This window comes from Protomyctophum bolini (assembly GCF_963924005.1).
Source record: "Protomyctophum bolini genome assembly, chromosome: 20".
Lineage (NCBI taxonomy): Eukaryota > Metazoa > Chordata > Actinopteri > Myctophiformes > Myctophidae > Protomyctophum > Protomyctophum bolini.
This window is the reverse complement of record NC_137881.1, coordinates 11,762,688-11,788,350: the sequence shown is the minus strand read 5'-3', so window position 1 is coordinate 11,788,350 and position 25,663 is coordinate 11,762,688. Positions and strand designations below refer to the sequence as shown.

General features: G+C 43.1%; 1 protein-coding gene across 1 annotated transcript in view; it reads left to right on the top strand.

The window, feature by feature from the left end:
• Positions 1 to 25,663, top strand: part of nrxn2b (neurexin 2b) — a gene marked incomplete at its 3' end in the record, with an annotated part of 769,013 nt that overhangs the window by 315,147 nt on the left and 428,203 nt on the right. The gene's annotated exons all lie outside the window — the stretch shown is intronic.

Below are 25,663 nucleotides of genomic sequence, written 5' to 3'. Positions count from 1 at the left end.
GCAATCAGTGACAGATTTATCATCACATTGTTTCCATCCGCTTTGAATACACAATCAAAGCTGTCGTTTCAATTTAATTTGTCATTGCGCTGCTTTTGTTTGTTCTGTGTATCTGCTGGTGACAGAACTGTTGTTATCTGAGCTTTAATTTATCCTCCTCCTACCTCATGGTTTAATTCAATTTGAGCATTTGAACGTTTTGTTTTATTCTCCTCTGTGTGAGTTCTGTCATTTACATTTATGTTCCTCTCGTGTTGCCACCATTACGCAAATGACACAATTATTATTCCTTTTGCACAATGATTACAAAGACATGTACCCCTGCAGCCAGCCCACAATGTTCTCCACGTCACTCCCCCATTTTGTCTGTGGAAATTATTTGATTACCGTCATCTGTCCTCAGCTGGTACTCTATTATTCCGTGGAAGGAGGTATAGTGCCCGCACACCATTCTATAGGCCAGTAGCTTTCAACCAGTGGTCCTTCAGGGGGTTCCAGGTGGTCCCCAGCTAAGTCCCCAGAGGTGGTCCCCAGCTAAGTCCCCAGAGGTGGTCCCCAGCTAAATGATGGAAGCGTTGGTAACCTAATGGACCCTTATAGATCTTTAACTCTTGAGAGTGTAAAATGAAACCAAAATTATTGTTAAACATCTGCAATACTTAATACATAAGTCTACACAATTAGATAATGTAGAAGAATTGTTATTTTGATCGTTTGCCATGGAATTAATATCTTATCCAACAAAATATCCTTTGACCTTGGGTCTGAGAGGCTAAATGTCATCAAATGGTGGTTCCGTGGCTCAAATGCAGAATAATTAATGGTCCTTGAGGGGTTGAAATCCACTGCTTTGGGCAAAGGAATTACTTTATTGAAGAAAAGACAACGTTTCGATCTCACAGGATCTTTATCAGGTCCGTATACTGACCTGATGAAGATCCTGTGAGATCAATTCTCTTCAATAAAGTAATTATTTATCCTAAAGAATGGTGTGCAGGCCCTATACCTATACCTCCATGATTGCCTTATTGGCCCTGCACCCCCTGTCGAGGTGTGTGTAAACCACTATCACTCTGTTATTCCATCTCATCCATTCCTCCTCTCGATCCCCTTGACAAAAACACACACTTAAAATAATTCTTTTTACAGACATTTTGGTTCAGTGGTGTGTGTCAGTGTCACCGAGTGCCAGGTCTCACTGTCTATGCTCCACTCGGCTGCACACACAGGTGTTGCTTGTTTGCTATTTGGGACATAGTCCCCCCCCCCCCCCCTTCTTCCTTCTAGAAATCGAATAGTTTATCTGAGGAGGGAGACAACACCACCTGGTGTGTGCTTGTTCTTGTGGGAGAGAGCTAATGTTTGTGTGCCCCCATGCTGACAGAAAGATAGCAAACTGTTTATTTCTCTCGTGACAATTTGAACAGCCGCCCTACATGCAGGTAAGTGCTGACAGCCATATGAAAATGGAGAAAACCTGCTGTTTGCTGTGTGTGTGTGTGCGTGTGTGCATACGTCTCCAAGCGTGCGTGTGTGAAGGAGAAATTGCATGTTTTGTCAGGCATCTGGAGAAGTGTGTGTGTGTGTGTGTATGTATATGCATACAAAAGGCTATGTGTGCAATCCGGGTTTTTTTTAAACTGAGAGCAATACAGCACCTAATCATCAAACCTTCAGCTGCAAACACAACTGACAAACATTTAGTTTAATGTAACATGTCATGTATGCTGCACTGTGCCAGCAGGGAGCTCCATCGGCCACTAGATGTCACTCTAGCACTCCATAATGGACTGGAGTGCTGCAGCTGTGCACAAGCAAAACAATGGGGAAAGAGCCAGTAGATGTGTAAACAATGTCTTCCGCCACCAGAGGGCTCTGCAGTGCACCACCATGTTGTCACCATATTAATGTGTCATGGGCTTTATCTGGTGCATGCACCACTGGCTCTCAGACATGCTGAGATTATTTATAATGCTGCCCGTCCGCTGTTTTCTTTTCTTCTTTGTTTTGTTTTTCGGGTAGTTTCCCAGGTGCAGGCATGGGATTTATAGTCTCTGCCGATGTCTCTGCTCAAAACTGTCTAATGCCAAATGACTTCTCCCTGCATGGGTGCTCACAGGCTCCGAGGCTCATGCACCCACAGAGAGTCGGTGGCTTTATGGGTGAAGGTCTATATCAACCACACCACTGCTGCACACACCTACTGCATACAGTAGCCAGTGTGGTTTGTTTAACCCATTTAGAGCTGACGTCATGACAGTTTTCTGAAAAAACCTTATGTTTCTGTATCAGTGGCGCTCAATATTTCATGTCAAGGACCCCAGAAATTATATGTAATATGCCGGAGCTGATCTTTTACTGATTCACTGCAGTTGATCTCGGGGTCCCTGTGGGGCCTTTTCATTGTTTTGTCTTTTTGTCTTGTTTTATTCATTTATGCACCAGAGAGAGAGAGAGAGAGAGAGAGAGAGAGAGAGAGAGGGGGGGGGGGGGGGGGGGAGGATTTAAAACCGGCTTCCTTCTCTATAGGCTGATCCATAATTGACATCTTGAACTCGGGACAGGAAAAGCACTTTTCTCATTGTGAGCCACGAGGCAGGATGATCCATCACAGGAAACAAAGGAAGCCGAGCCAGCCAGGACCAGTTACCATGGTGTTAAACCACCCTCTGTGCTTTCCCCCGCCATAGTCTGGAAACCAGACTATTCACCGCCATAGTCTGGAAACCAGACTATTCATCGCCATAGTCTGGAAACCAGACTCCATCTTAGCCCGTAGCACTTCCATAGCACTTGCCATAGCCTCGGCGACCATAATAGTTTCAATTTCATTGTATAGATATTCCACCGTACACTCATACCGTAGCTTACGTATGATTCATGATGACTATTTTTAAGTATTGTATCCTTTTTTCCCTCTACACATAAATGGCTTGGGCTGCTATACATGCTATGCCAACACGTCTCGTTGTGATGCTTGTAGATCTGCAATCTCCGCAGTATGTTTCGTCCCATTTAGTTTCATTCATGTGATTAAATACGTGAATATAAAGATCACCTAAAATAGCCTATACATACAGTAGTGAAAGAAGGGTTCCATGCATAGTGGAGGGGCCGACACTGACCTGAAATGACAAACTGAGTTGGAGAGAGATAATGCATTCATCCACAACAGAGGCCTCTTCTTATGAATAAATTGAAGGGCCAGCAAAATAAAGCCTGTCAGCCCTTATTCTCCTTCAAGAAGCTAGAGAAGCATTTTTCTGAGCTAAATCCCTTTGAGCAGACTCTGCTTTTTTTTTGCAGCAGAATTTCAGAAGATGCTTTTGGGGCTATAGTGCTTGTTGTGTGTGAATGTGTGCTGATCAAGGCTGCTGTGTTAGTCTCACGTCGCCAGACAACTATTACACAATGTCCGAATGCTATATAGAGTCTGGAACTGCGTAAGGAAGCTGCCATTTCCGTTCACGAAAATATCTTTTAAAATATCTTTACATTTTATTTTTGTATTTTCTTTTCTGCTAAGCAACAAGCTATATATGCTTAGATGATTTATATTTATATTAGAATAAATTTGCGCGACTGTAAAGACGAAATGGAAGTGGGGAGGAGGCTCCACTTCCACTTTATATTTTACTCATGACAGCTCTTCCGTTGGTCCAGACTGTATGATGAAGCATTTGGAAATTGCGAGAGACAACAGTCTGGTAAAGCGAGACTACTGCTGTGTTTACTCTGCCGAGATGAGGCCAACATGGCGAATCTCCATGACAGTCGGCACGCACGCTCAGCGGACACGTTCTGTCCACCTTATTGCCATAATGATTGTGAACTACAATGTACAGTAATGTCCTTGATGTCCCAGTATAGAGGTCAGGGCCCATAATAATGAATGAATGGCATTTTTATAGCGCTTTTCCAAGTGCTCAAAGCGCTTGCAACGGTCCATTCATTCATACATTAATTTCGAGGTGAAGTGGCGAACAGTCGATGCCAGCATCCTCACTTCCCACATTCACACACCAATGGTGGTGGCGTGCACAGACATTTAGAGGGGCAGGTGCTCAAGTAAAAAAAAGGGCACTTTGTGCAGCGTGTGGAACCGGCCAGTTGCCTTAATAGTGTGAGATTTTATTGATTTTGGGGCATAAATAATATATTGGAAGCTTTTTATCAAGAATTGATCAATGTCACCATGGTCCACATACGCTACAGCAGGGGTGTCCACACTTTTTGACTTGAGAGCTACCTTCAAAATGACCAGCTCAACAAGATTTACTGACCAAAATAATTATCTTTCTCACAGGAACAATTTGTTAGCCAGTGTCTTCTAATTCAGTCATGGTATAATTATCATCACTTGTTGAGTCATCACTCTCAAGAATCTAACACTAGATCAGAATGATTCAGCGTGTGATTTTTACAGTTAGTCACCTGCTCTCGGTGACGTGCCGTCCCATAAGAAGCAGGCAGATGTCACACCCCCTCACGTCTTTCCGCCCATGCAGTCACAACTAAACGGTCCCAACGTGCGCATGTGTCACATGTCTACCTTAGTCCAAGTGGCCTCCTACGGCGCGGCCCGCTGCGCCTCACTCTCACTCATTAGCTGGGAGCAGATGGCTCTTTTGTCAGGACTGTGATGATTCAGGGTATTGAAACAGTTCCTTTATATCACAGTGTTGATTTTGACAGTACATTCTGATTTTCGTTTAGTCATAGTCTTTGGAATAAAACTTAATTTAGTTTTTGTCTTATAGTCACCCGGAATGTCTTAGTGTTAGTCTAGTTTTAGTCGACTAAATCTACCGTAGGTTTTTGTCGACAACAATGCATTTTTGCATTGCCTTGATGGCTCCGTAATGGCAGCTTTTACGCTTGGTTGTGTGTTGAGAATAGCCGATATACAAGCTCACAACGCGTGGCAGCACGACGCGTCATGGGCTTGTAGATCTGCTTTTTTCAGAGTGCAACACCCGAGCACAACCAAACCTAAATGTCTTCTTGTCCACTGTCCACTAGTCCCTCCCTAACATACAACATAGTTTTCATTTGTTGCCGAAATTGTCTGTATATTTAGTCTTAGTTTTAGTCATCATAGCTTAGTTTTCATGCAGGCCCTAGTTTTCGTTAGTGAAAAAGAGTAGTTGACAAAAAAAATTGTATTGGTCGACAAAATCAACACTATGGCTGCGCCTCACTCACATTATCTTGGAGCAGATGGCTCTTTTTGTCATGACTACTGATTCAGGGTATTGAAATCTGAACGAGTTCCTTCATCACGCACTGCAATCATGACTCATCACACACACACACACACAACTAACTAAGTACATTTTCTCACGTAACGTATTGTACTTAAATACTTTTACTTCTACTCAACTACATCTCGGAGGCAAATATTGTACTTCAGCCCTACGTATGTTACATTTCGATCTACAAGCATTGTGAGCTTGTATAGATCTGCTATTTTGTGAAAACTTGAAAGGAGACATATTCTGCATTACAAATACTTTATACTTGTGGACTGTGGTACTTTAAGTACATTTTGATGCTAATACTTTAGAACTTTAACTTTTTCTGATTACCGTACTTTATCTTGTAACGGAGTAGTTCTACATTGCAGTATTGATACTTTTGCTTATTGTCAAACATTTGAGTAGTTTTTCCAAAATCACATTGCATCTCATTCTCTGCCAAGGAAGTTTCAGAGAAGGATTTGAGCAGCAATGCAGCGGTGGTGGTCGTCAAATAATATGCAACATTTAAAGGCCATGGCCTTTTTAATATGTAACAGCTTATGGTTTAGAAATGTTGGGACGGGATTTGTTTCAACAGCAATTTCATGGTTCAGTGGAGGTCAGCGTTTCTTTTGTTAAATGTTAGTTTTGCGATACACCCCCACCTCCAGGCCTGAGCCAACACGAGGTGCGTGTTATTAAAGCTACAATCAGAGGACCAATCTGTACTGATTTTGACCCAGGGACCACCATCCTGACTGGGACCACCACTATTGTTTTGGGTGGGTGGGTCATCATAGACCCATGATCTGACACGATAGCGGTGGGGGTTCATGCACCCATTCCATGGGTTAAGATTATATATTTTTTTGTTCGTTGTTACTCACTGCAGAGACATTACACGATGTGCTGTGAATTGTTAAATATATCCATCAGAAATCTAGGCATAATGAAATGCATGAATCGGTCGGTCGGTCCTGTTTTGCACGCTATTGAAAAATAGCAGATACGAGCTTGTAGGTCTGCTATTTTTGAAAAATCTAACAACGACTGACATAGAAACATAGCTTTTTTAGAAAACTGTCAGGATGTAGAAGACATTTTTTAGAATCTGATCTCAGGTCTTATGACATAACCTATAGACCTGGAGGCGTGGCTATTTTTAGTGGTCGAACAGCATAGGCCAGACGGCCACACCTCTACATCTTAAGACTATGGCCCTCTATGTCTAAAGCTTGTCTGACTGTGTCTTTGTATTGTGTGTCACCGTACCCTTTCATGGAACCTCTGTTTGTTGTTTTTATTATGCACATCACCATTGTGAAACATTATACGGCGGGAGGCATTTACCTCCCGCCGTAGTGCTTCGGGAGAGATAAGTAATACAACAAACAAGAGTGTCACTGTCGCTTAGATGTTGTGCATATACGTCTCAGTTTCTAGCCCAGAAAGTAAAACAAGAGAAGAAATAATCTAACGGCTGGTAAAAAAAAAAAAAGAACTAACTCTGAACAGTGAAAATGCAACCGATGTGAGGCTCCGTTGTTGCTCTGCCATATAGCATATGAAGAGAGGGGGCGAAAAAACAAGAAAAACAACAAAAGATAGCCTACTTTGGCAGCCCTTGTGCATGCTAATTTTATGTTTAGTATAGCAAACCACAGCATGCAAGCCGCCTTTGTTTTAAATGGTCCCCCAAACCGTTCACACTTCACACCTATCGGCTGGGGATGCGCCCCATGACACTAATTTGCCCAGTCTGTGATTCTCTTTCTCTCTCTCTCTCTCTCTCTCTCTCTCTCTCTCTCTCTCTCTCTCTCTCTCTCTCTCTCTCTCTCTCTCTCTCTCTCTCTCTCTCTCTCTCTCTCTCTCTTCTCCTCTCTTCTCTCTATCTTCCTCTGTCTTTACCTTGCTTGATTTACCCCAAGGCAATCTGGCCAGTTTATGTCTTGAATGGGCAGAGCAGATGTGTGTGTGTGTGTGTGTGTGTGTGTGTCCTCTCCACTGCTCAATACATGTCATACACCAGAACTTGCTCCCTTCTAAGGAGCTGAATAACAGATTGCCCCCCCCCCTCACACACACGCACAGTAAATCCTGCTTTAGGGAAGAGAGTGTGACAGTGAGGATCTGGACTCGTTGCGACTCCCCTCTGGTCTAAGCATATTGCGGTCGATTTTGGAACGGCGCCACTTCTGGGTCCCGTCCAAAGCTGCCCACAGAGCCTATCTCCTGTGTCTGGAGAAGTGTTGGGACTGGGCCTGCATGCCATGGTGAAGCCAGTGTAGCGATAAGCTCGCATCGTGTACAACTGTAATTGACTGCAGAATTGGGCTCAGCGCATATATATACTGGGCCTGTCGTAATCGCTCCCGTTTCCTGCAAGTATACTGTCTGGCAAAAGGCGACCTCTGGGCTGGCTGGCTGGACTTGGAGACGATGGGGGCCATTCATAGCGCCTTTATAGCTCTCACCAGGCGTGGGCAACTTTGACGATGGAGAGGGCCACTATATTTCCACACTCACTGCAGAGGGCAAAAAATTGCCGATCTACAAGCTCAAAACGCGTCGCAGTGCGACACGTTTTGAGCTTGTAGATCGGCTATTTTTGCTATATTTTAATTGAAATCCTGAATAGTAACATTTTTATTTAATTTCAAATGCATTTAGTTATAGTTATATTAACTTTATGAACTAAATACAAATATACATTGGACATTAAAAAAAAATCAATTTTAATACTAGTAATTAGCTGAAATCAATAATATATCAATGTTTAACCTGAGGGGCCGCCAGTTGACCATGTATGATATAGACCCTACAACCATCAAAATGTGCCCCCTCTCTCTGCACACACGTACGCACGAGATAACAGGGTCCCCTCCGGCCCCAGCTTAGAGGTGGTCTCATTACTCAAGCTGTAATGAGGGAACCAGGAGCAGTCTGGTACTGTCCAGACCCATATACCTCCTCACAGGACTGACGGCCTGGCCCAGGGGGACAGCAGCCCACCTCCTAGCTGCTGCAGTGCACCGGCTGATGGGCCTGGTGGTGGTGGTGGTGGTGGTACAGTACACGTGTGGGGGGAGGGATGTTTGTATCGGGTGTCGGGCACGGGTAGATTAGGAATATGGATGGATAGATGAATGGTTATTGGACAAATGTGCAGTATGGTGAAATTATGCCGGTAGTTAAAAGTGAGAACACACTCAGTGAGTGATCTATAGAACATGGTCAGGGTGTGTTTACTGGCATTAAAACTTCTCAGTTTCCTGAGAAGATAAAGCCTCTGCGTTGCCTCCCGAATTGTACCATCACACCTGTATATTACTGTATATGCCCGCTAAACTTGAGGTTTACGAGCAAATCTAGTGCCCATAATTCCCTGTTAACTCCTCTTTTCACGCAGTGAGAACTAAAATACATTCATTTTATGCAGAAGGGATTTCCAACCGTGCCTCTAGCCTATGGCAGGCCAGTCTGGTGCATCTCAGAAGCAGGACGTTACATGAGAAACGGAGGCACTGGAGCAGCTCAGACAGTTTATGCCCTTAATTTATTAACAGGGTAATAAGCGACAACGTTTTGATGTTTCAGTTACATCTTCGTCAGGTCATAGCCCGAGGGGGCAACGCAGTAAGGCTTAAGTACACACATGGTACAGGGGGCAGGCCCTTACTTAACCAATGTCACACAGCCAGCAATCATTAGTTCATACATATTTTTCACGTGGAACATTCAAGTGAGGAGTTATCCAGATGAAAATTAAAGTGCATTTAGACTATGAATATACTTACTATAAATACACAGATGTAGGAAAGATTAATACAAAAATAGAACAACATAAATAGAACAACATAATTTTATGTTTGGTAGTAGTCTGTGCAGATGTTGCAGTTGCACTCTAAAATCACACCTGTGTGAACCAAGTGGTGCAATTCCCCCCCCCCCCCCCCCTCTCTCTCTCTCTCTCTCTCTCTCTCTCTCTCATTAGAGACACAGCACTACCCCTCTCTCTGTTTCTGGCGCCCCCTTCTGGTATAAATAAGTAACTACTCAGGCTCACGGACACAGGTACACACACAGGTATGTACACGGACAAAGCTGGATGTAGAAGTGGTTGCACCACTTAAAAAAATATCAGATCTACAAGGTTCTACAAGATCTACGCGTTGTGAGCTTCTGGTTCGGCTATTTTCAGCATCTAACTATAAGTGTAAAAGTGTAAAGACTAAAACTTACTTATGTACATTTGAAAGTCATAATCTTCAAAAAGATAAATTTCTATGTACCAGGATCACTGGGTATAGTGCAGGAATATACACAATGATTAGTCTTTAGGGTGGTTGTGTTCCGTTTGATATCCTTCTCCTATATCACAGCAACTCACGAATCTTGCTGCTGTGTTTGCACATTGTTGTACTTCGCCCAGCAGATATGGGAGTTTTTTGCCATTGGTCATGTTTTCTAAATCTCTGTGTGTGATTATAACACATGTACATATGTGGAGAAAGCCTTATCGCTGTGATTGGCACAGGGGGGTCAGTGTGCGACGATGCAGCAGTGCTCTGGTGGTGTTTTGCTGAGCGCCCGTGCGTGTGCGTGCGTGTGCGTGTGTATGTGTGTATGTGTGTGTGTGTGTGTGTGTGTGTGTGTGGGGGGGGGTTGCTGTACTGGCAGGATGAAACGGTGTCCTCAACTCAACCTCAACTCCCCCACAGACACACTCCCACAAGATATGAAATATGACATACATAATTATACAAATATGACATACATACCAGTTGTACATAATATCATACAACTCCATTTCTGCTTTGCCAGTCTTCTGCACTCAAACCCTAGCGTTGCTATTCTGGGGGATTCGTTTGCCAAAAATAGCACAAACAATTATAATTAAAAATATATATTTATAATATAAAGAATAGACATTTGTGGCAAATTAATTTGGTGTAGAGCGAAATAAAGAGAGGGCCAGAACTGACCCTGGTCAACTATAGGTATATTATTTTACCAAGTATAGAGGGTTTAAAGTGACTGACATGGACAGTTGAACGTCAGCGGACATCGAGACAATTTGAGACGCTGGTAATTCGGGGACCTTGTGGTGATTCATATCTGTATTTTGGTGTCAATCCAACATCTGCTCGCACCAGCGAACCTACATGCCTGTCTGCAATGCAATTAGCTATACAGGTATAGAGTATAGACCAGTGTTTCCCAACCTTTTTTGTCCCAGGGCACACTTTTCATAGCCTAAAAATCTCGGGGCACACCTAGATATATATATATATATATAGGCCTACATACATACATATGTGTATGTATGTGTACATATATACTGTATATATATATATATATGTGTATATATGTACACACATATTAAAACTTCTTTGATATACTCAACCCAATATACTTTTAAAAACACACATGACAGCACTCGCCAAATAAAAGAGAAAGAAAAGGACAGGATAATTGTAATTGGCCAGTTAGTTGGTAGCAAAAACACTTATTCTATAGCCTGGAGGGACGATGGCGCCGTGATTATCGTTATTATTTTCCAATTACATAGTTGTTGTTTATCCATTTGAATTGAGGTCCTTATTTGGCCAGCTGTCAGTGTGTGTGTGTGTGTGCAAGAAATATGGCACTGATCGGCCCAGCAGTTTAGCTGTGGACGGACACGTGCACACACGCACGCACACACGCACACGAGCACAGCACACGCACAGCACACGCGCTGCATGATCTCCTGCCAGAGATAATGAAAGCAGGGAGCGAGGGATGAGCAGGAGGAAGTAAAGAGGGAGGGAGGTTTCTTGATCCTGCTGTCTGCCCGTGTTGCTATCAGCGCCATCTACGCCCATCTTTCATCTTCGCCACTGCACTCGGAGTCAGCAGATGACGCACACACACACACACACACACACACACACACAGAGCTCTTCATTACATAGGCATGCAGTGATAGGCCTCGGCGCTCCTTTGAGATACGAAATGATATGCTAAGATAGGAGCCAAATAGCATCATTGTCAAAGGAGCCATTATTGTGATAACTCTCATGAGCAAAAAAGCGCTGCCTGCACGGTCCCTTTTAGCCATATCTATACCTCTCATCTTGAGCTTTATATGTAACTCCCCCAGAGCTATATCCACGTCAGCCACCAATCGCTGACGGACGGGCATTGTGTTCAATGTTCCCCGGTGGGAAAGGAGCATGCAGGGGTGGAAAAAAATATATATTTAGATTTTATATCAAGAAATTTGTTTTACTTAAGTAAAAGTATCAATACCACAATAACTCAGTTCTGAGTTAAGTCCCGACCCGTAGTCGGGACTGTAAAAAGTACAACGTTTGCCTCTGGGATGTACAGTATAGTGCGGGTGGATTACGCATGAGTCACAGAACACAATGAAGAGAAATGATTGATGATTTAATATTACACCCACCTCCCACTTCACTGTAATGATTCCATTTCAATAGGCTATTACAGGCAGACTGCACAGCGGCAAGACACTTTTGCAAAAGAAAACCACAGCCTGCTATTACAAGTGAAGTCAGGCTCATTGCTCTAAACATTTGCACAGCGGCATGCAGCAAAAAAAAAGAAATAACATTATCTACCTTTTCTACTGTTTCATACTGTATGTCCACTATCATGTGAGACGAGCTGTGCTACGCAATCTGTTGCTCCGTGTTTATGTGCCTCCTAGAGCCTATGGGAGGTGAACCACGTCAATCACAAAATATAGTGTTGATTTCGTCGACTAAAACCAGGACGAAAAATGGTCGTCGACTACCTTTTTTTCACTGATGACTGAGAAAACAGGCTTGAATTAAACACTGAAGACTAATATACTGACAATTTCGTCAAGAAATAAGAACTAGTCTAAAATGTGAAGGAAGGGACTATACTGGACAAGCCATTTTACACAGATCTGCTGAAAATAGCAGATCTACAAGCTTGTAGATCGGCTATTTTCAGCAACAAAAAAAAACATTACGACGGCATCAAGGCCCGCCAAAATACATTTTAGTCGACTAAATCAACTCTAGATTTAGTCGACTAAAATATTATATTTAGTTGACTAAAACTAGACTAACACTAAAACATTCCTGGTGACTAAAATGTGACTATACTAAATTAAAACTATTAAAACTAAGATAGACTATGACTAAAACTAAAATCAAAATGTGCTGCCAAAAACAACACTGTCACAGAGCATGCATACATAGTTGCACACACACATACACATGTACAATTTCGTATGCATGCACATACCCACACATAATTGCTCTATTCCTCCAAGTGACCTTTCCAAAAAAGAATGGCTGCATGCACTCATTTTTAACTCAAGACACTTCCCAATCTGAAAGTCAATGAGGGCTGTTATAACGCAGTTAGCAATCATGAATCCTCAAATGGTAGCCCGGGGTCGCTGAATAACGTACTATTTGCATAGCCCTACCTCGATGAATTCAATTGAGGCCCATATAAGAAACTAGCTGCTTCTGTGTGAGCCGTGGCTGCATATAGTGGGACTGACTGGAAAACAAAAAGTAGTTTTGTGAGGAAAATCTATTAAATGAGGAGGTTCTTTCTGTGTGAAAACATTGTTGTTTCATTTAAGAATAAATATCAAATTGAAAACGGAACAGTGAGTCTATATAGGTCTACTGTAACTGCATCAGGGGGGAGAGGAGACATATACAAATATTGTATGTCAATTTAAATTAAAATAATAGCAAACATAGCAGATCCACAAACTCAAAACGCGTCGCAGTGTGATGCGTTTTGAGCTTGTAAATCTGCTACGTTTGCTACGTTTAAATTATGGTGTTCTGTTTTTATCAAGGCAGCCCAAACATCACGTCTCACATAGATTAGATTAAAACATGTGGTGTTATGCAGTACAAACTGATTATTCATGATACTACACGGCATGTATGTATAGCATAATCCTACATCATTTTCAGATAGGGGAAATCATTTTGATCATCTGATAGGTGAAGTGCAGCTCTCTGATGTAATCCTCCACATTATACAATGTCACCGGCTTACATCTATTCTGAACACAGTTAACTCGCATCGTGCTGTCGCCATGCAATTCACGTACTGTACATCTTACTGACTGAAATGTGAAATCATGTAAAAAATCACACCTGTGTGAAGCAACTGTACCGTGGGGGGGGGGGGGGGGGGGTGAGGTGAGCTGAGTTATCGTGTTAGAGCTTTCCGTGCTGGGACGTGTATAAGGGGACGCGTACACATACATAGTTACCGGTATAAAACGAGCCTTCCCACGTCCAAAACCCGTCGAGAAATGACGAGTTATCGTGTGCGTACGTACGGGGACGCGTACACATACATACATGCATACATAGGGACACACATACAGTAGCTCCGTAAAGGAGCGGAGGCACCGCTCAAAAATATCTCTTCTCACCTGAAAGGCAGATCTGCCTGAGATCAAAGCATTTTGTCATAACATGTATATCGTACTTCTTGTCAAGACTGTGCATTTAAACTGTAATCGCTTTTTTAAGTTTTAATTTCCCCTGAGTTAGAGTTGTTTTTGTACAAGCGAGCTGTTAAAGAGGCATGGTGGTGGAAGCCTCGCAGCTGTGAACAGCACAGAACTGCCATGTTGTGTGTACAGCACAACACTGACATGTTGTGTGTACAACACAGTGTACAACACTGCCATGTTGGGTTAGGGTTAGGGTACACTGACATGTTGTGTGTACAACACTGACATGTTGTGTGTACAACACTGACATGTTGTGTGTACAACACTGCCATGTTGTGTCGAGATGTGCTGTCAAAAATCAACACTGGTGTTGTATATCACTCATTCTTGAGATGAGGGACAAAAGTGGAAAAAACATGTCCCACACATAAGAGCCTTATTTTATGTAAAAAATAAATTAATTCATAAAAATAAAAGCACTTGCAAAGTTAAGTGTAATACAGTTGTGTATTATTATGCCCTTAATTTCATTATAATTGTTTTCATATTCCATCTGAATTAGTTAAAAGCAGGCCCTGTACCCAAAAAGGCCTGTATTTAGCCTGTCCCCAGCAAGTGGCCACAATTTCAAACTGCCAAAAAAGTGTCTAATACTGTCACAATCACATAAATATACATACTAAATTAAAGTAGATTGTCAACAACATAGCAAATAATATACACAGTTCATTTTAATTTATATTTTCTATTAAATATCTCATATCAAATGTTCGTCCCACGTCTCCGTCAACTCCGTCAGGTTTTTTTAAAAGTCTTAAATTAATCAGAAAATATTGTCGACAGATTTAGCCTGAAGACTCCTTTTCCAAGTCCCATTTATATTTGTTGCAACAGTGGAGTACCTGGTCTGACAAGCATTCAATTGTTTGATATTTTAAACAAACAATGTTCATAACAATGTGGTCACAGCTTTTACATGTCAACTCCGTCAGGACATTATTATGATCTTTGTTAAGAATTCCAAAATAATGTTTATTATTTTAGTTTAGGGGTTAGGTTTAGCTAACAAAATTAAGCAAAAACAAAATGGCTACATCGTACTAAAGAGGGTTAAGATGAAAACAAATGCCATTTTGTCAACTCCGTCAGACGTCAACTCCGTCAGATTTTGTGTCTGACGGAGTTGACGTGTATCTGACGGAGTTGACAAAAGTGTTCCTAAAACAATAAAATTATTGTTTTTGAATAATGGGCAGTATTCTAATTTGGCACACAGTTAGAGCATGCCTTAAGGAACATTTTTGGCTATGGGGCCATCACAGATTTGTCTCGTGGTGACCATGGCAGCCATATTACAAAAGAGCCGCCACCTGATGTTATTTTACAATAACTCAAGTTCTACACCACCTAGGATCTTGATTCTGGTGACTAAGACCTCATTTTCAAGGATGAGGGATACAGTGGTACAATTTAGACTTTCCCTGTGACCATGGCAGCCATTTTTCAAAATGGCCGCCACCTGCTGTTATTTTACAATAACTCAAGTTCTACACCACCTAGGATCTTGATTCTGGTGACTAATCATACATTTTCAAGGATGTGGGGTATATTGGTAATATTTAGATTTGTCCTGTGACCATAGCAGCCATTTTCTTTCAAAATGGCCGCCACCTGCTGTTATTTTACAATAACTCAAGTTTTAGACCACCTAGGATCTTGATTTTGGCGACTAATCATACATTTTAAAAGATGAGAAATACAGTGGTACTATTTAGATTTGTCCTGTGACCATGGCAGCCATTGTTTTTCAAAATGACCACCAACCTGCTGTTATTTTACCAATAACTCAAGTTTTAGACCACCAAGGATCTTGATTCTGGCGACTAATCATTACATTTTCAAGGATGAACTTTCTCTGGGAGAGGCAAGGGCTTATTTCAGGTGCAGGTTGAGTTTCTACTGACAGGACATTAAAAGGAGGTGGGCTTTCTGGCCTTTGACTTGCCCCTTTCAGGTACAGATGCACAGTTTGACTTCACTGGCCACTGCAGGGAACTGTGGGGGAGAAACTTTGGTCTCTTGACACCCTGATTAGGTTCAGGGTTTTTTTTGGTGGAGACTTGCCTTTCATGACATCTTTGCTGCAGCAGTTGATCTCCTTACTGCCAGTGGTGGCACACTCTGGGTCTCTGGGGCATTGTATCTTGGTGGCCTCCTGCCAGTGTTTCTCCATCCTTCTCCTGAGCTCTGTGTTCTGGGGCTCTGTTATAGTCAACTTACATTGTCTTGGCTGGAGATTGCTTTCCTGCAGGGTCCAGCCCAGTCTTGTGCAGATGGCTGCTGGCCCACCTGGAGGCCCCAACCTCACTTGTTCGGTTGGTGTGATTAGGTGGGGTGGTCTTCCCCAATCAGGATGAGGGGTTTGACCCTTTCAAACGGCAGTCTGGCCAAGTGTCTGTATTTAGTTGTGAGTTTAGATACAGGATACGATTGCTCACCCAGCCCCAGGTGACATGAGGTGAAGGCTCCTTTGATTTGGTAACATTGCTTTGGTTGACATGCTGGGGACACAGAGAAAGACACTGATGCCTTCAGTGTCTGCACATCCTGCCTGATGGTCCTGAAGCCAAATCTTCTGTCTTCCGTCTTTCGCTCACTGTTCACTGCTCACTGTTCACCTCACCGAATTTAGCCCAAGGAGTTTGACCCCTAGTTTGGCCATAGACCCCCTAGTTTGGCCATAGCCACTTGCCCAAATGTGCCGACATGTGCTGACCTCATCACATCTGTGATGATGGCTATGGCCGTTTTTAGCCAACGTAGTGTTTTTTGTGCAAAACTAATGCTTGGAATCGATCCAGAATCATGAAAAGCCCCTAGTTTGACATGCCACATGCTACTTAAAGCATAATTAAATTTAGAACATTTAGCCTTATATTGGTTGTTGATGGTACCCAACTTTCAGCAGCTGTCAAACATGCCCCTAGGGTGGTCAAATAGAAACCAATGTGGGATATGTTAGTAGACACCTTTACAAACATTGGTGAAGAAAATTCTTGGTAAGAAATGTATTCACATATTTTATATTATTCTGATAATATTCCCTGAGTAAATTGGTAAAATAATAGCAGGTCCACCATTTTTGAAAATGTCTACCATCCATGGTCACAGGATAAATCAAAATAGTACAACTGTATTCCTCACCCTTGAAAATGTATGATTAGTCACCAGAATCAAGATCCTAGGTGGTGTAGAACTTGAGTTATTGGGAAATAACAGAAAGTTGGCGGCCATTTTGAAAAATGTCTACCATGGTCACAGGACAAATCTAAATAGTACCAATGTATCCCACATCCTTGAAAATGTATGATTAGTCACCAGAATCAAGATCCTAGGTGGTGTAGAACTTGAGTTATTGGGAAATAACAGAAAGTTGGCGGCCATTTTGAAAAATGGCTGCCATGTTCACAGGGCAAATCTAAATAGTACCACTGTATTCCTCATCCTTGAAAATGTGGGATTAGTCACCAGAATCAAGATCCTAGGTGGTCTAGAACCTAAATCAGTTAAACTTGTCAACTCCGTCAGATGTTCGTCAACTCCGTCAGACGTTCGTCCCGTGATGTTTTTGTTAATTTCCAAAGAAATAGAAAATTCGCTGTCAAATTTTTTGTGCTTATGTATTGAAACACCAACTGAAATGATACGTAATGATGATTTTTTTTTTTTTTTACATGGTTTTCATGTTATAATATTGAAAATAAAGGTTGAAATGACGGTTTTGAGAAATTGGATATTTCATAATAGTGTGATATTGGAACAAAATAATATTAAAAGATTTGTATTACTTAACTTGATTACTGAAAGCCATTATAAGATAACTGAGGACTTTATATTATTGTTGAAATGATAAAATTCAATTAAAAGGGATTTTAGTGTGTCTGACGGAGTTGACATGAATCAGGTATTAAGTGCATAAATGTCCCATTTTAGAAAGAAATGTTATGCGAAAAACCTGTTCCTTCTCAAGATTGGTAGTTGAGACCTGTGTCTACAAATACATCTATTTGATTTGAATGTATCTTCAAAAAAAAAAAAATCCAGTTTGAAAAAAGTTTTGTCCCTTATCTCAAGAATGGGTGATATATGCTATTGCCGCTCCCAGATTAGCATTTGTAATGGACGTGGTTATCTTAGGGAGGAAACTCCGATGCAGACCAAGGATTACAATTTAGGCATTTAGCATTACATCGACTCACTGTCCTTGGAACGCCTCGGGATCCTCCAGGAGGAGCTTACTCTAATGTTGCTCTGGAGAGGGAAGTCTGGAGCTCTCTGGTGGAGCTGTTGCCCCCGTGACCGGAGTACTGATAAGCGACTGAAGATGGATGGATGGACGTGGTTAACACAGCTGTCTGTGTGCGTCCCTGCCATCCAAACACACAGCTATAGTAGGGTGGAGGTGGGGTCTGTCTCCCTGCCATATCCAGACAGACTAGTAGACTAGAGGGGAGTAATCAAGTGTGAAGGTTGAGAGGAGCAAACAGCTATTAACCTCCCTAACCGACACCATCATCCCTGCCCATGCAGCAAACTGTGTGTGTGTGTGTGTGTGTGTGTGTGTGTGTGTGTGTGTGTGTGTGTGTGTGTGTGTGTGTGTGTGTGTGTGTGTGTGTGTGTGTGTGTGTGTGTGTGTGTGTGTGTGTGTGTGTGTGTGTGTGTGTGTGTGTGTGTGTGTGTGTGTGTGTGTGTGTGTGTGTGTGTGTGTGTGTGTGTGTGTGTGTGTGTGTGTGTGTGTGTGTGTGTGTGTGTGTGTGTGTGTGTGTGTGTGTGTGTGTGTGTGTGTGTGTGTGTGTGTGTGTGTGTGTGTGTGTGTGCGTGCGTGCGTGCGTGTGTGTGTGTGTGTGTGTGTGTGTTGATGCATGTAGCATGTAAGTGCCCTGATTGCCGTCTGGTGGACAGCAGGCAGTGCAGGCACGTGTATGTTAAAGTGCAGGGTGTGCGCGTGCGTCTGCATATGGTGTTTACATCATCTGTAGTCCAGTGTGGTCTGTGTAATGGCGGTATATTGCTCCCATGCGCGTGCAGTATAATAGCCGCGGTGGACTTGGAGGCCCGCGGCCCGTTGAAGTGCCGTTTATGTCAGCTGGTGTGACGCCATGCCGAACCGGCCCATCTGGTCGTCAGCACAGCAGGCTATAGCTCAGAGGGGAAAGGCCCAGGAGAGCAGCCACCCCGACAAGTGGGCACGGACAGACGCCATGACAAAGGGCATAGAGCGGTGGGGGAGGCTGGGGACGCATAAGCCCAGCATCCATAACCCTCAACATTTGCTGTTCTCCCAAAAAGGTCCAGAGAGAGGTGGTGAAGTGCTTCTGCATGTGTCTGTTGGTTTCTGGTGAAAACAATGCTTTCTCGTGTGTGTGTGCCTGCCTGCGTGTGTGTGTGTGGGTGTTTGTGCACGCACATGGCGTGTATAGCATCTCACAACTCCACGGGGGTCCATATCGCTGCAGAGATGAGATGTGTGCCGTGTTTATGGGATTTGTTAATTTGGGTGGGCGGTGAGCGTTTGAGCAAAGAGGCCACACGCTGCGAGGCCCCGTCGAGAGAATCAATAGCCAGTCGAGCGACTTAAGAGTCGGAAAGGTACGCTGCATGCACTGTATACGTGTGGGACAGACTGCTTGTGTGTGGCCGCATATATACAGCGGCCTTTGTGATCGTTTATAGTCGGTATACTTGGCAGCACAACAGGCACAAGTGAGGCTAAAGAGAGAGTGATGAAGGGATAAGGGTGGTTAAAGAGAGAGCGAGATAGAGGGAGTAAGGGAGCAAAGGGAGGGAGGTATGAGGCGATGATAGAGTGGGAGAAGAGAGGAGAGGAAAGGAGAGCGTTCCTCTTCATTACCGCCTCAAAGGAGCCATGCCAGGGAGCACAGATGGCACTAGAGAGGGAGACGGGGGGGGGGGGAGCGGCGCGGCGTTGGCATGCAGATTCACTGGTAGAGCGACACGCGCACAGACACGAGAACCTAACTGCGATAACGAGCACATTATTGCACTCCTGAATGCAGTGGTGGGAAAAGTACTTTTAGTTAAGTTTTGCTTAACTAAAAGTATTAATAATACTTTCACTTACGAAGAGAAAATGTGCTTGAGTAAAATTACAAAAGTATTGCCATCAAAATGTACTTAAAGTAACAATACTAAAAGTACTTATTATGCAGAATGTCTGGAGATGCTAGGCAACGCTATAGGCAACGCCTTGCACAGAGCTCACGGATGCATGTTTTGCGCATGCGTGCAGCCGTTCACTTCCTCGTTTACCGGCCGACAAAAGTTGCTATTATCTCTGAATCTATGAATCTGCGTTCTGATCAAAACCATGGACCTGCATGGTTTTGATCAGAATGCTGATGCATCTCGTTATGGAATATTAAAGGGCCACTTCACCACTTTTCAACCCATCTTCATATAATTGGTCCTCACTAATAATCATGATAAAATGGCACCATTTTCTGCTTCTCATAGAGGACTGTGGGCAGTTCAGAAACCCGTCCACCAGTGACATTTTTAGGCAGATTCTTTTTTAAACCATATTTTTTACAAAAATGTTAAGATTTTTATTATCGTGAGAACGATGGCTTCCATTTTCGCATTGCAACTTTTCAGGACTAGAAAGCCTGCAGTTTCTAATAGCTTGGATTCCCCATCGATGATGTCACTGGTGGATGGGTTTCTGAACTGCCCACAGTCCTCCTATGAGACACAGAAAAAAATGGTAGACATTTTATCATGATTATTAGTGAGGACTAGTATATGAAGATAGGTTGAAAAGTGGTGAAGTGGTCCTTTAACGGTTCTATAGAGAGATCAGACTTATTAGCGTGATGTATTAATGGATCATTATACCGCCCAGGTTTAGGGGGGAAATGGTAGGCGGGGCTTTTCAGAGTAAACTCTCGCTCATCTGCTGGGCACTCTAGCGCCTTTATTTTGAAAATGGGCATAAAAAGTGTTAAGTAACAGTAAGTACGTACCGTATATGTACTTTCCACCACTGTCAAATATACCTATACGCAAGGCGAGTGGTGGTCCGGCAGGGCGTGCCCGTAACTCCGTATATCATTGTGTGTGTATGCATTGTGCTATTAGTAATGCACTCCTATCCTATCGTCCTCCATTAGCCATGCAGCACAGCACCCGCCCACGCACAACCACGGGCCAGGGAGGCACCCTGTGGTGCCGAGTGGAGGTTCCTGTGCCACTTCCAGTGTGGGGGGATAAAGGGAGTACTGCTGACACTGCGTTTGTATCTCTCTCTCTCTCTCTCTCTCTCTCTCTGTTCCAGTGTTGTATTGAAATTCTAGCAAGACTGTGCACATGCACAGCCTCACAAACAAACGTGGGCACACACATGCACAGCCTCACAAACAAACGCGGGCACACACATGCACATCCTCACAAACATATGCGGGCACACACATGCACAGCCTCACAAACAAACGCGGGCACACACATGCACAGCCTCACAAACATATGCGGGCACACACATGCACAGCCTCACAAACATATGCGGGCACACACATGCACAGCCTCACAAACATATGCGGGCACACACATGCACAGCCTCACAAACATATGCGGGCACACACATGCACAGCCTCCCACTGCATGCAGGAAACGCCAGCTGGGATGTTCTACAGTATTTATTTGCGAGGGCGGTACATCTATAGGCGTCTGGATAAGTGCTGTACTCTCTGCGGTCATGGGAAAGAGCACACGATCACGTACATAACACCTACCAGTAAAGACGCCCTGAGGGCGAGTGCTGAATCAACAGCTTCTTAATACGGTACAGTTTAACCGTGAGGTCAGATGTAGAGTAGCTTGCCGGCTCCATATGCAGATCTAGGTGATGATGCAGTTTTCTACCTGCATACTGGCTATCCAGTGTTTGATGAGGTCAGTGCTGTGGCCATATATGGCGCGTGTCTTGAGTGTACAGGATTTGATGAGGTCAGATCAACATATGGAATTAATTCTGTATTGGCCATATATGTAGCGTGCCATGAGGCGTGACAGACGGGAGATGCAGGTTTGATATGATCTTCATATATGGAGACGGCCATGTATGGAGTGTGTCACGACTCACGAGGCATGACAGACTGATGGCCATATATGTAGCGTGTCAAAGGCGTGACGGATGGATGGACAGACTGATGCGGAATGCAGGTTTTCCTACGGTCGCAAATAAACATAATTATGCCGGTAAGGTAATACAAATATGCAAGGGATATATAATGTGTGACGCGGCGGTAGTTGTTGAAAAATACTGACCCGACAAGATGTTTTAACACAGAGACAAAGTCGAGGTGTTTAATCATTCTGAAGGGCATTATTGTGAAACAACTATAGCCGCATCGTACATTATCCTGCTTATTACACGGCTACTTTATTAATAAATATTGACCCAGAACAGAAGTAACAACAAAACAAGGTATTTCCTTGCTCATGGAATACTTGTCTTTCAAATCATTACCATAAAGTGTTGTGCTGGCCGTCTGCCAAGCTGCAACACAGTGAGTTGATAAATAGAATACATTTTTCGGTTTCCTGCATTTCTCGCTTCAAATGTTTTCAAAAACATTCTTGAAAGCATGTTTTTTAGTTAAATGACATGGCTGTCATGTTGGGTACAGCATAAAACCCAAGCAGCGCAGCCGGTGCTCTGAGGCTTTGATTAGGCCTGTTATAGAGCAGAGTTATCAATAAATAACACACCGCTGAATTCAGCGATTGGCCAATCAGAATCAAGCATTCAACCAAGCCATGTAATAAAATATAATATAATAATACAAGAGATTCACATTCACACATCCTGTCTCTAGAACACTCTACCTCCAGCTTTTAGAGATGCAGACTGTCATGGCCACCTCTTCTTACCCTGTGGTTTTTATTTCAGCTTTGCCCTACCGTGTGGTCATTTGTTTGACCATGTGTGCTGCAGTGCTGGCACATTTTACCGTGTTCCTCTGCTACTGTGTTTTGGTTGTTATGACTTGCTGTGAGGTACACAGAGTCACAGACCCCTTGGGGAGAGGTTGCTCTACTATACAAATGAAATTAAACGGAAACACCTCCCTTAAATCACAGCACAGCACGGCCACTGTCGTAGCACAGTGGTTCTAAAACTGTGCGTCGGCACCCCCAGGGGGGTCCACTCCTCACATGATTTGACACCATCAGCAAGACGTCGATGTCAATTGATGTGCTTAATTATCACATGTCAGATATTCACATAGGGAAGCCATGCTGTTAATAGACAATACACTTATAGATGCATTATTTGTTGAGAATTGAGTTGCAAAGTGTAATTATGTTGCACCTGCAACATATTAAATGTTTGTTAACTTACCATATGGCAAAAATCGCAGTGTTAACCTGTGTGCGAGTGCGTGCGCAAATGTATTTTGTGTGAATAGTATTACTCACTTGCACATCTTTCCCATGCAGATGGTTCAAACACATTATCCTGGAGTGAAATGATAATTATTTACACAAATGAAGACACACGTTGAAAGAAAGCACACCTGTGAGCTTCAGTGACAGATGTACGTACCTGTGGCTACAGTTCAGTTTCTGTATTAGGATAAACTCCTTGAGATGCGTCATCCTTTTCCAGAGGTTCAGTGGCCACACACACACACACACACACACACTGTATTATTAACACTTAATGTAACCTCCTGTCACTCTATCGCAAGGGTGGGCAACTGGCGGCCCGGGGGCCACATGCCACCTTCACTTAAAGTATTTGATTTCAGCTGTTACAATTCCAAACCCGCTTTAATTACTTAATGACTAGTATTAAATGTCTTTTTGTGTCCAATGTATATGTTAACAGTTCATAAAGTTAACATAACTATAACTAAATGCATTTGAAATTCAATAAAAAGGTTACTTTGCAGGATTCCAATTCAAAAATAGCAAAACAATATTCAGGTTTTCAATTCAAATATAGCAAAAATAGCTGATCTACAAGCTCAAAACACGTCGCATTGCAACGTGTTTTGAGCTTGTAGATCAGCTATTTTTGCTACGACAGTAATATGCACTGTGGCCCTCTGGAGTGAGTGTGGAAATATATTGTCCCTCGCCATCGTCATAGTTGTCCACCCCTGCTCTATCGTCTCATCCATATTGTAACTTCTAGCTAAACTCGACACTGACGTTTAATTGACGCTGATCTGTCCTTTCATTGTGCCATAATGTAATAACGACATGCTCAACAAAATGGGGGCGCCAGGTTAGTACATCAGATTAGCAACCACATTGTCTGCTATTATCATGAAACTGTCAGCTATATTTTTTTTCAATTGACTGCTTGTTTCTTCGCCCCATTTCTATCTCCTTTCCAATTGCCCCTCCCTGGCAGGCTATGTTGAAAGCCTGTGCAGTGCACACAGAACACAGACCACCATGCTCTGCATGGCTCAGTCAAGTCACTTTACTAGAGTCCGGGTTGACTGTTCCTTTCTCTGTTTATGCCTTTCATCACTGCAAATGTGTGCATGAGAGTGGGCGGGCATGCCGGTGCGTGCACACGTTTATTGGGCACGTCTTGCAGTGGGGTGTAGGAGGTGCGCATGTATTTGTGTCAGAGGGAGCCAGAAGGGTAATGCAAGAGAGATCATTTACATTTTCTCACGCAGCAAACGGCTGTGTGTGTGTGTGTGTGTGTGTGTGTGTGTCAAGATTAATTCATAGCTAGTGAGCTGCCTTTGGCCTTATAATCATGAACGCAAATTAATGCATTAATTAATTAAAATTAATGCATGTGAACATCCGCAGATGAGAATACATCGGTGGTCGCTTTTACGCTGCATATATCGATCCATCCATCTTCAACTACTTATCCGTAGTCGGGTTGTGGGGGCTTCCTCCTGGGAGATCCCGAGGCGTTCCAAGGCCAGTGAGTCGATGCGATCCCTCCATCTGATCCTTGGTCTGACCACCCAAAAAATATGCCTAAACCTAATCTTAACCCTACGCCTAACCTGAAAAAAACAAAACAATACCTGAACTTAACCTTAATTCCAAATCTTAAGCCATAAACCTAATAAACCTAATTGTTGAAATGCAACGCACCTAAAATGTTACATTTTTGTGGTGCAGAAATGTTGTCATTGTACGTTTCTGGAGAATTGTACAGTGACAACGTTTCCTCTGGCAATTGGGTCGTTATTGGACCGCTTGCACGCACGCACCACTCCATTTTGATTATACCATATGCCCATGCTGATATGCACACAGACACACTTTAAACAACACTTTAGATATAGAGATACTCTCACATTGTCTGTCTGTCTGTCTGTCTGTCTGATGTAGATTCAAATAGGATGCTTCAAGATAGAAATAGCATGCTTCAAGGATCGCTGTCAGTCAGCAAGCATTAGCATCACTTGTCTTTTTCAGATACAGTATCCAGTACAGACAGACTCTAATACATACAGTATCCACATCACATCATGTGATATCCCGTGGTTAGCAGTCCTCTCTCTGTGTCTCTGTTGCAGTGTTTCGCTCATCCCTCCTTGAAAAGTGTCCTGCCACCACTCACCTCAGGGTGGCACTGCTGAGATTAAAGAGGGGGAAGGGGGGGGATTTTGTCTAGAGCAGGGGTTTATTGTTTGGCCTTGTCTCGCGAACCCCGCCCTCCACCCCTAATACAAATTCACCGCTACACTAACCTTAATACTAGAGAAAAGACTGAAACCAGACACAGGCTAATTGGTTTAAAGTTTATGCATGTAAATGTACTATGTGTACTATGTATAATCTCTTAATTTCCTTTTTTTATAATCTGGGGACTCCCCAAACTAATTTGGCCACCCTCTGAGGGGTCGTGACCCCCAGGTTGAGAACCCCTGGTCTAGAGAGTCCA